Source organism: Anser brachyrhynchus (genome assembly GCF_964034855.1).
Source record: "Anser brachyrhynchus genome assembly, chromosome: 3".
In the NCBI taxonomy this organism is placed as follows: domain Eukaryota; kingdom Metazoa; phylum Chordata; class Aves; order Anseriformes; family Anatidae; genus Anser; species Anser brachyrhynchus.
The window spans coordinates 96,542,954-96,555,091 of record NC_137696.1 but is presented as its reverse complement, the minus strand read 5'-3'; the positions used below and the strand labels follow the sequence as shown (position 1 = coordinate 96,555,091).

The 12,138-nt window shown below is 37.8% G+C and overlaps 1 long non-coding RNA gene across 1 annotated transcript; it reads right to left on the bottom strand.

Annotated features, from left to right (window-relative positions):
- Positions 1-2,305: 2,305 nt before the first annotated feature.
- Positions 2,306-7,936, bottom strand: LOC308191588. The gene is made up of 3 exons (XR_013948153.1): positions 5,838-7,936; positions 4,830-4,918; positions 2,306-2,821 (listed from the first exon to the last, which is right to left on the bottom strand). It is a non-coding gene; the product is annotated as an uncharacterized lncRNA (long non-coding RNA).
- Between the last annotated feature and the right edge of the window lie 4,202 nt (positions 7,937-12,138).

The window sequence follows — 12,138 nt, the reverse complement described above, 5'->3', positions numbered from 1 at the left end:
TTAAGACTGGGCTTGTGTAAATGGTTACAGAAAATGGAAAAATATTTACACTGGGAATTTTAAAATCTTCCCACTGTTCACAATCAGTGATGCCAATAAGAAAACATTAGGAAGTATAAACACAAAATCTATCATCATTTTTAAAATTGTAAATATTTTAGTATTTACGTGATGTAATTTTACAGTTTTGCATACTACAGGCCAAATTCCTTTTCTGAACTATAAAAAATAACAGACCTTGATTTAGAAAATTAGAAATGCAAAAAATATTCTATGCTCAGTTATTTTAGTGGTTTGCAATACTTATTGTTTAAAACATGATTCTATATTTAGTCTGAGTTTATCTACCTCTTACTAGCAAGTCTTGGTGTCTTGGTGTGATGGACTGTTTGACTTCTTGGCTGCGTGCTGTATTATTCCTTTAGCACCGCTGACAATCAGGAGTGATGACATGTTGTGGCCAGTCTCCAGGGAGTGACTGATCCTGCTTTATCAGAGAAATGCTTCCAGACTGCACCACATCTCTGCAAGGTCATCAGAAAGGGAGGAAGAAACTGAGAGATTCTAGCTTATATGAAGTCCAAGAGGCTCTGACAGAAGCAGAAAGCAACCAGACAGATCCCTTCCTAAGGATCAGAGGGAGCTTCAGAGACTCTTCTGAAACCTAGGATCCTCCTAATTTGACTGAAAAAGGACCTGCAATTATATCGGAGGAGAACAGTTTACAGACCCTCTCTGTTTCCTGTCCATAACTAGTTAAAACTATTTAAAAATACATAAATAAAATCTTTCTTAAAATCATATTTGTGCATATTATACTTTCCTTTAATATAATTTTCATGAAAATTCATTGTATACACCTGGACTGCTCAGCATATACTTAGGAAACTTTTCTTATAAGTGATATGTCACTGATAAAAGCAATAGCCATGTGATCAACACAAAACATATTTTATAGTTTCTCAGTGGTCTGTTGGCTACATCCACACCTGCTCCAATTTACCAACATCCTTTACAGAGTATGGTCGTCAGACCTAAACAGAAACAGATCATACTTATAAAAATACAGAAGTAATTTTATTTTCTTATTCCAACTAATAGCTTCAATGAGGATTGGAGTCATAGAATCACAGAATCCTAGAATATCCTGAGGTGGAAGGATCCCACAAGGATCACTGAGTCCAATTCCTGGCTCCATAAGAAACCACCCCAAAATCAAACCCTGTATCTGAGTGCGTTGTTCAAATGTTTCTTGAACTCTGGCAGGCTTGGTGCCATGACCACTTCCCAGGGGAGCCTGTTCTAGTGCCCAACCACCCTCTCAGTGAAGAACCGTTTCCTAACACCCAGCCTGACCCTCCCCTGTCCCAGCTCCATGCTGTTCCCTTGGGTCCTGCCGCTGTCCCCAGAGAGCAGAGCTCAGCGCCTGCCCCTCCACTCCACTTGTGAGGGAGCTGCAGGCCACCATGAGGCCTCCCCTCAACCATCTCTAGGCTGAACAGAATGACTTCAGCCACTCCTCATATGTCTTTCGCTCCAGACCCTTCAACATCTTCGTTGCCCTCTTTTGAACACTCTCTAATAGTTTATTTACCCTTCTTATCTTGTGGTGTCCCAAACGGTACACAGTGCTTGGGGTGAGGCTGCAGCAGTGCAGAGTGGGAAAATCACTTCCCTTGACCAGCTAGCTATGCACCCCAGGATACAGTTGACCCTTCTGGCTGCCAGGGCACACTGCTACTCATATTCAGCTTGCTGACAACCCAAACCTCCAGATCCCTTACCACTGAGTTGTTCTCCAGCCTCTAGGTCCCCTGGGACCATGAGAACTGGTCCTTCAACTTGCATGTATATCTGGGGTTGATCCATCCCAGGTGCAAAACCCAGCACCTGCTTTTTAAAAATTTCATATGGTGGGCCAGCCCTATAATTTGTCAGGATATCTCTGCAAGGCCTTTTCACCCTTGAGGTACTCAACAGTTCCTCCAAATTTAGTGTCATTTGCAAACTTAATTAGTATACATTCAAGTCTCACATCCAGGTCATTTATGAAACCATTTAAAGAGGGTTACACTACTGGTCTTGGCCATAATAGGCCAAGGAGCACATTTTTAGATGGTTGGCTTCAAAGCCTGACAAATTCTTTTCAGGGTTTCTAACAGATAAAGCTGTAGGCACACAGGTAAGTACCACACATTCTGCCAGTATTTTCTGTGTTTCTTTTCTTAGATGCATGACTTTCCATTTGGCTGAACTGAAATTCATTCTGCTTCTTTGAGCTCACACCAACAAAAAATCCATAACTTTATGTATCAGAACTAACCAATAAATGAATGAATGATATTCTTAGGAAATGTTAACTTCTGCTTAGGAGAAGACCTATAAATAAAGTTGTTAGAATTTTTATCTTTTTATCTTTCCAGAGTAACATTTGCCACAATTTCCAATATGCTTCTCAAGATATATTAGCATGTATCTTCTATACAAAATTAAAATAAAGAATATCCCACAAAATCTAGAAAAGCACCAAATAATTCTCTAACACAATAATAATATGACTTCTCACCAAAGTTAAATTTCTATTACAGCCTCATTTATTTCTCTTCATATAAAATGTAATACTCATGTAGATGACCTCTTTCTATCCCTCAAGCTAATACATAAAACTCGCTTCCTTTAAAAAAAAAAAATTTAAAATAAGTCATTATACATGAAAGGTGGTGTCAGGTCCAAGCAGTCATGTAGTGTAACTTCAAAATTTGGTAGAACTACTCGGTGCACTGTTTAGTGTGCCATCTGTTTTTCTCTCACATACAAGTACCTTTGAGGAATTAAAAAAAAAAAAAAAAAAGAAAAAAATTAAACAATGTCACAAAGACTGTATAGGACTTTAAAATAACCTTTCAACATTCACATAAATGGCTTTTATACTCTTTTATATACAGCATAAGAACAAGCTCCAAATCATTTAAATTTACTTTAACAATAAGATGCAGCTAAATGCAACGGGTATTCCAGGAAAGGAAAATTTCACTCCTACCCTTTTAACCCATCTCAAAGACTTCACTGCCAAATTTCACAACTATCCCACAATGGGTGCACTAGCTGCATTGTGCAAAAAGGCAGGGTCAAGACTTTAGGTGATTCATTGTGAAACAGCATTGCCAATATCCAGCTTCCATTTCTCAGAGGAATATTTTCTCAGTTATTCAACTAGTATAAAAGAGCAAAGGCTTAAACAGGTCTGAAAAATTTTAGTAACTAATTTTGTGTAGGGATAGGAATGTGGTTCCTGTGATTTATATTTAGATACCTATATAGGTACATACATACTCTCATGCTTTTCCAATACCCATTCTACACAAATCAGCAAATTTGAATTGATTGGAATAGACTAATATCAGTTTAAACAAGTAACATTTTTTTTGGTAGTTTGTTCAAAAATTGTTTCTTTAATGTCTTAAGTGTCATTGTCCTCTCATTAGGCCTTTTGCTAGTTTTTATTCCATTCTTAAGTGGAATAACTTTAGATTCTGACGTTTGCAATTATCCAAACAAATACTTCACTTCTGAAAGAAGGAAACTGATCCTATAAATAGACAACCAACCCTAGGAAGAGTCAATTATTTCATATATTCCATCTAGTTTTAGATTTAGCAGTACCACCAAGGGGGATCTCAATGTGCTTTGTAATGACTTGACACCACATGCTGGGTTTGTTACTCATACAGCTTTGATTTTTTTCTGCTCTGTTACTGCATTGACTTCTGTGAGGCACTGAAGACAATTAAGACTTGTTCATCTTTAAAGTTCTCCACAAATGCACCTAGAGTTAATAATCCCATTCTTTATACATATATATTAATTGTGAAACTTTCCATGTGTGATGTTCTGGATGCTCTGTTCTCTGTGGTACTGGAGAGTAAAAACTATCTCTTTCAAACACAGAAACCTGGTCTATACAGATGTCTGTTGTTAATCTTTTTTTATTATTTTTTTTAATATTATGTATCCTAGGAGTTACATTACGTTACACTTGATCTTTTAATAAATGGCCATTTTTCAACTTCCTTTTTCTCACTCCAGGCAGTCTGTATGGATACCCTTCTGTCACCAATTTTTCAATTTCTCAATATTTTTCAGAACAGATATGCATTTTTTTTCCAATTTTAATGCGAATAGGCAGTCAAGCAAAATACAGCCCTAGAATCTGTACAGAATGTATCTATAGTTGCCAGCCTCAGTCTACGCAAAGCATTTCTGATGTAAAGACAGCATGAAGTAGCTTGATATAGAAAATGAGATAACTATGATAAAACAACATCTTCTTTATGGTTGAATCCCTTTCTGCCTGTAATATTATCAATAAGTAATTACGGTGACCAATGCAATGTTCTAGATGGTGGAAAGAGGAATAGTTAAGGACTTTTGATATCCAGCCAGAAGCTTGATTCTGGATTTGTCCTAAAGCCTACTATCAAATGATGTAAATAGAAATCCATCTTTCACTTAAATAAATATTGCTAATTTATTTGTATTTACTTACTTATGTAAAGCCTTATGTTTTACTCTTATGTTTGACATGCTAAGTGATTTTTTTTGGCCATATTTTTTTGTGTTTTATATATCTTTTTTCACCTCTGGAAAAAATAAACAAGTTTCTGCCCCTTTCAGATATACATTAGTCATGGAAACTTGGGATTAATTTATTACAATTTTTAAATTACATTAAAATATACAAGCTAATCTTTGATATTTTTAAACGATAGCTGGATTGCTATGTGAAACAGAAGTTCTTGTCTGTTGGAGATGGATTTGGGGTGCCTTACTTTGCATAGTTCACATACAGAACATGAAGCTTTAGGAATGTGCAGCCTTTGGTGGGACATCTTGTCTTCCTTAGAGGAGCAATGAAATTCTGTACAAAGCAGACAAAGCAGAATGAAATGAGGCTCCAGGGAGCTCCCCAATCACATCATGTGTACATACACTGTTTCTCAAAACTGACTTTAAAGGTGGGCATTAGAAAGTATTGCATGTCTATTGAGAAAGACTCTGTGATTGCTTATGTTCATATTAATACAACAGATTAAATCAGTTATTTGAATATTATAGCAAGTAACAGTGACAACTTATATCAAACAGTTACAGTGCAGTGTTCAGTAAGTTTTGTTGATTAGTTCATTTAAAAAAAAAGTCAAGGTAATAAATGAATAATAAACTAACAAGAAAGGAATAATTATATAACTGATATGATGATATGATATGATTGAAATGATATGATATGATATGATTGATATGATATGATTGATATGATATGATAAACACAACATACATAGTATAAGAAAAATTTTTAGGACCAGATACCATAAAAATGTAAATATTGATAAAAGCAATTCAAGTGTTTTATCTTTTTTCCCTCTTTCTTTTTATATCTGCCCAGTCATCAAACGTAAAGCTTTCTTCCAAGTAATTGTTAGTCTTACTGTTTTACCTGTTAGCATTCTTACAAACTTTTTCAAGGTTTACCAGAATTAACTGTTCTCTTATCCAGAATTATGTATCCTATAAATAATATTGCTAATTGAGTAAAGTGCAATTTGTGATTTAATCAAAGATCACTATGTATTACGTTGCTGATTATCACCATTGCTAAGTTTGAACTAAACATTTCAATTTCCATGGAAGATATATGTGTAAGCAATAAATACACTAAGGCTTCTACCACATATTCCACTGACTTTTAATGTTTCCGAGCAATAACTGTAGACTGTAAAGACAAATCTGTTGGTCTTTCTAAGGTTTGTGTGTAAACTTCCAGAGAGTAATTTATTTACCAGATAGTCCACTGGTGTATGAAGCATCATAGCATCATGAAGCATCATGAAGTTCCATTGTTCCGTTCTCTAAATTCAGACTTCTGCTCTGCTCTTCAGAAATTAAGGTTAAATGCTCAGCTTTTTTTTTTCTTCTTTTTTTTTTTTTTTCCCCTTGTACTAGGGCACTGCAACAATTTCACGTATGAAGATTACATCTAATAGCACTGTTTTATAGTTCCATCTGTAAGGTAGTCTGTGAAACATAGCAGGAGAGAAATATACCAAAAGAAAAATTCTCTTCTGACACCAATTCATTTATATGGAGTTTCACAGAAGTAAATCATCATGCAGTTTAGCCTCCTGTCATGTGAATCAAGTGATACAGATTGACTACAGTAATTAGACTACTCTAGGTTCTCTACAGATATTAAAGAAGGAACAATAACTGGAAAAATCAAAGACAAGCTTTCAGATGCTGGGAAAGAAAATGATGGTATTCTCAGCTAACTGTTAGCAGAGCAGAAATGCATATTTTAGGAAAACTTAACTGTGAACAAGGAAGGAACTGTGGAGATTGATGAGAAAGTTTGACTCAGTCACGTGAGCTACACCAGAAAACAAACAAACAAACAAACAAACAAAAACATTAAATAATTTAGCATACCAGATAAAGATGAAAATCTAAGTACAATAAAGAGATATAGTACATCACTATTCCAAAAGCTAGGAATAGTTATATAGGGCTAAATATAAAATAACGGCAGATTAGGGTCTAGTAGAGAACTTTAAATGGGAGATAGTATCATTCATATTCATCAGCAAACAGACTTCAGATGAGATCATGAGCTGGGGATATGCTTTACTTTAAACATAGGTGAGATAAACATCGTAGCAATTTTCATTCATGTTTTGATGATGTGAGTAGAGTATGATGATCATATCTTTAAATTTCACTGGGGAAAGAAGTTTGCTATTGATCAATTACTATTGATCTCTGCAGAATAGAGCGGAGGCAAAAAAATATATAAATTATACAAATAATTTGTTGTACATTCTCAAGTTTATCTATACAGAGAATGTTTGCCTTAAAAAAAAAAAAAAAAAGGAAAAAAGAAAAAAGGAAAAACAAAAGGAAGTGAAAAGAGGTCTAGAATGTCTTCAAGATCTGCCCTGAATATTCACTTTCTTTTTTTTTCCCCTAATTTAAGAATTTACGTAGGAAACAAGAAATAAAACCTACCTGTGACATGAGTAATAATTCTATGTATGATCTGTGTACACCTTGGAAAATCCTGGTTCCCTTTCCAGTAATCTAGGCTTTTTTTTTCTTTTTTTTTTTTTTTCTTTCCCTCTTCACCATCACATAACAATTGAAATATAAGGACTGTTGCATATCTTGGCTCTGGTTAGCCTTACATTTTGATATATGGAAATGCATCATATCAATGATGACAAATTTACCTCTGTGAAATTCACTATTCATCTACAAAAGCAGACATGTTCTAAACTTTAGCTACCTTTTCTTGATGAATAACATATGATTTTTTTCTGGTTCTGACATCAATTTATTTTTTCATGTGTTATTGCTGATGCACTATACATAAAATGGCGCTTTATTTGATTTTTTTAATGAATTTGAATTTTAAGTTTTTATGTTTGAGACATATTGCTATCAACTGTCTACCAACTCTGTTTTATTTCTTGATCAATACAAATGACATGAAGATAGTGAAGTTCTAACCTATTTATTTCTGCAAAACCATTTCATCTATAGTACACATGCAGAATAAACTGTCAAAATTTTATTGAGCATTACAAACTCAGCTAAAGGAAAAGGAAATGAAACACATCAATGAATAGTTTTCCACCTTGTTCTTGAACCTCTTTCTTCATACAATGTATTATTATCTGTTGCCCTTTGTAAGAAAAATCAGCATACCTGAGTGTTCTGCGGAGCTGAGGATCCTGAGAGGAGGGAACAAGGCAAGAAAAAACAGAATGATTTATTAGCAGAAAGCTAATAAAAAGCTTGGATGTAAGGAAACACATGTTGGCCTATTGAGAAGAAGAATGGAGCAATTCCAGTAGGAAGAACTGTGTCTCTGAATGAGTTATCAGGGTTCCCCTGCTGGCTGTAGTGCTTCTTGTCCCCTTGGAGTTTGCGGGAGCTGTCCATTGATGTCCCTTTTGATGGGAAAAGTAGTGTTTTCAGAAGTATACATTAAGAAGATGGCTAACGTGAAAATACCATTTGATGTAGCTCTCTGAAAGCCAATAGGTTAAATTCTAACCTCACTCAACTTCGCTGTTAGTCACTTAGCCTCTACCAGCTTAACAGATGAGATAATTCAGGTGATGCTACCCACAACATACTTATAACTTTGTCATAACAGATTGACAGGACAAATTCAAAGGATTTCTACTCATTGTTGTTCTCAGATTTGTCCTTATATTCTCACCATTTTCTTTCAACTCTGTGTTAAGAGAAAGGTTATTTCTCTGCCATAATTCAAGCATTTGTGGATCACCACAACATCGTATTACTATCATTATTTGCTATGCCAATCTTCTGACGCTCGTATTTCTACAAGCCTTGCCTAGCTAAAGCATGCATGCATATAAACGCTCACCCCACTGAAAGGGATTTCCCATGCTCAAATTTCTCTCACTATAGCACATTCTCTGAAACCTGTCATTTGTTGGTTGCTTAAAGCAGAAATTGCAGTTGCAAGCTGTAGTGTTCTTTCTCTGCTTTCACAATAGAAGAAAGAATTGGGAAAAGACTATTCAAGTAAATCCAGTTCTTAGCACTCGTTTAATCTATATGAGTTGATCTTCCCTGCACTAGTAGAAGACTTCAATAGCCTTAGAATGTAAACAAGCATCAATTAATATGTGGATAGGACTTTAGGATATGTGATTAAAAAAGATAGTTTAAAACATAACAGGTCTTTTATTGGTGGCAAGCGAAAGGCAAGCAGGGGACAGCTGCACTAATGTACACCCGCTTCCCACCTGTGCTAAATCCACTGTCATTCTCCCAATCCGTCCTTGGCTGAACATCGTCCTCCTCAGGCTGTGCCTTGATGGTCAGCCCCATTTTCTTCATGCGTGCTTGTTCTTGGGCTGGACATCAGCCTCACCCCTCACCGTGGTGGTCTGTACCAGCTTTATTGGTGGGTGTCTGTCTGTGGCCTGGACATTGTTCTTCTCAGGCTCAACTCTGATGCTTTGCACCAACACTGGTGGTGGCTATCTGTCCCAAATTGCCATCACTTTGTTAATGTCAACCTACACCCTGATGGTCTGCAAAAACTTTGTCAGTGGGTCCAATTCCATTTCTGCATCATCCACCTTTTGATGCTTACAGGGGGGTTGGCCGTTGAGGTAATCCAGTTCTTGTGTGGATTTCCTCTTTCTCCCCAGCCGCATCGTTTCATCCAGCCTTGGATGCTTACCAGGGGGGTTGGCTACTGAGGTCATCCATTTCTTGAGATTTCCTCTTCCGTCCCAGACGGAACATTACAGCCATCCTTTGGCTTTTGCAGTGCACTGCTCAAAGGCTCCTAGTTCCTGTCTGATTTCTCTGCACCCTGACTACTCCAAATCTCCTTGAGCTGCAGGAGTGAGAAGCTTGGCAAGATGTTGCCAGACACAGGGCAGCCCTTTTTATAGGGCAGGTGCCAGTGTACACTGAGGTGACATCAGAATAGGTGGCAGCTGGCATCACAGGAGGCCCCTTTGTGACAAAGGAGTCAGATACTGAGTACACCCAGCATCATTTTGCTCATCCTTACCACAGATCTAAGAAGCAATCTTCTCCATTTCATCTCAAATTCATCCACATGGTGAATATTCTACCTTGCTGTGGGAGATGACCATCCACATGGTCAACAAATGGTCTACCTTGCTGTGGAAGATGGTGTCGATTAGGAGAAACTTCTTAGAAAAGTGGTTAGGCATTGGAAGGGGTTGCCCAGGTAGGTGGTGGAGTCACCATCCCTGGGGGTGTTTAAGGAAAGGTTGGATGTGGTGCTTAGGGACATGGTTTAGTGGGTGATGTTGGTGGTAGGGTGATGGTTGGACCAGATGATCTTGGAGGTCTTCTCCAACCTTAATGATTCTGATTCTGATTCTGATTCTGATTACTGTCTTTCTCAAATTTTCAGTGTAACTCTATAACCATTCCTCTCTTTTCCACAAGCCTTGTACAAAACCAAGACAGGCACCTCTGTGTGATCTCTTCTGTGCTATGCAGTGATCATACCTACTGCATGATGCCATGACCAATGAAATAATTCACTGGGGACACTGACTTCCCCTGGAAGTTCCTCAATCATTGTTTCAGCTGTTCTCAAACAGCAGTGAAAATAGTGTGCAGGCATCTGAAAACAAAGAGTTGTTTTTCTCTCTCAGGCTTGAGGCAGGTCCTGTTCATTTGCTGTTTCCTGCAGAACAAAGGGGAGCAGATGGCAGAAAGCTGGGAGCAGGAAGTTTTCCTCAAACAACAGCCTAAACCAAGGCCTGCTGTCACTTGTTCTTTTGCCTGGGAGAACCAGCAGGGCCAAACTGTACATAAGGTTCTGGCAAATTATTCCCCGCAAGACCCATAACTGTTGCTATGCATTTTGTTGATTTTTAAGAAAAAAATACGTTGTAAAAGCTTGATTTCTGACTGCTTTCTAGACTGTTCCCAGATGGTTTTTTTGCTTAGTGCTGCAGATCTGTATTCCCTACTTTCCTGCTCATAAAGAGCTCTCCCCTGCACAGCAAGTCAGTTCCATAAACCTTTCATTCACTTACATATGCTAAAGAAAATGTATCCACTGAACAAAAGAACGTGCAAGTTTTAACAAACTGTTGTGGTTTAACCCGGCTGGCAGCTAAACACCACCCAGCCGTTCGCTCACCCTCCCCCCTCCCTCTCTGGGATGGGGGAGAGAAACGGGAAAGTGAAGCCTGTGAGTTGAGATAAAGACAGTTTATTAAGACAGGAAAATAATAATAACAATAATAATAATAATAATAGTATTAATAATAATAATGTGTACGAAACAAGTGATGCACAATGCAATTGCTCACCACCCGTTGACTGATGCCCAGCCTATTCCCGAGCAGCCGGCCCCCACACCCCGGCTAGCCACTCCTATATATTTTTTAGCATGATGTCAGATGGGGTATCCCTTTGGCCAGTTTGGGTCAGCTGTCCTGGGTCTGTCCCCTCCCAGCTCCTGTTGCACCCCTAGTCTGCTCGCTGGCAGGACAGAGCGAGAAGCTGAAAAGTCCTTGGCTTGGTGTAAGCACTGCTCTGCAACAATTAAAACATCAGCATGTTATCAGCGCTCTTCTCATCCTAATCCAAAACATAGCACCCTACCAGCTACTAGGAGGAAAATTAACTCTGTCCTAACTGAAACCAGGACACAAACAAAAACTAAATGGAAAAAAAATGCATGGCCAAAAATGGATTTTATTTCTAAGACGAATTTCATTTTGATCTATTTACAGATGCATATAACTGTGCAGTGAATTAAAAATCACTAAGGACTGGACAGGAGAGTGCTGGAAGTCAAGGTCATTGTGAGGACTTAAAACCCTGCAGGAACATGACAACTTTTCCCGTCACCTGCTCTCACCCACATTAGCTTTTGTATGCTTTTCTTCTTACACTGGATGCAAGCATGCATTAGTTCCAGTGAAGCATCTGAGGACTTCTGCTTTGCTTTTGCTTGCTTTGACCTGCTTTGCCCATTCTTTCATTACATGTATTGACTAGACAGGCAGGAATAGCCAGAGAGCCTAAAGTTGATATATTGTTAGGAAGAAAAATATGCTGGAGAATGAAACAGCCATGTGGAGCAAGCCAAAGGTATGTTAAACCATTCATAAGAATTCAGCTTTTTGAGACAGTCAGAGTTTTGAAGGTAAGGCTCAGTTGTTCTTCAAATGCTATCTGGTACCATCTTCATGCCCTCAAGAATCCTGCCTGCCTGATACTCCAGGAGGGTTGAGATCATCTACAGGTTGTATATCCTATGTGCCAGTAGATGACTTGGCTACTTTACTGTGCCTGTAAATTATAATGGAGGCTTATCTAAATATCCAGATCTTTCTCTCACACACAAAAATATTTATAAATGGGACCACCTGCGTGATTCCATCTATTCTGTTGGGTGCAACCTGCTCTCTTTCTCGACTGTGGGCTTTTTTTTTCTTTTTTTTTTTTCATTTTTTCGAGATGTCTGCCTTCCAATAAAGCCCTGGCTTCCACTTTTTCTGTAGGGAAGATGATTAGCAAGCTAGCAAACTTACCTTTTTC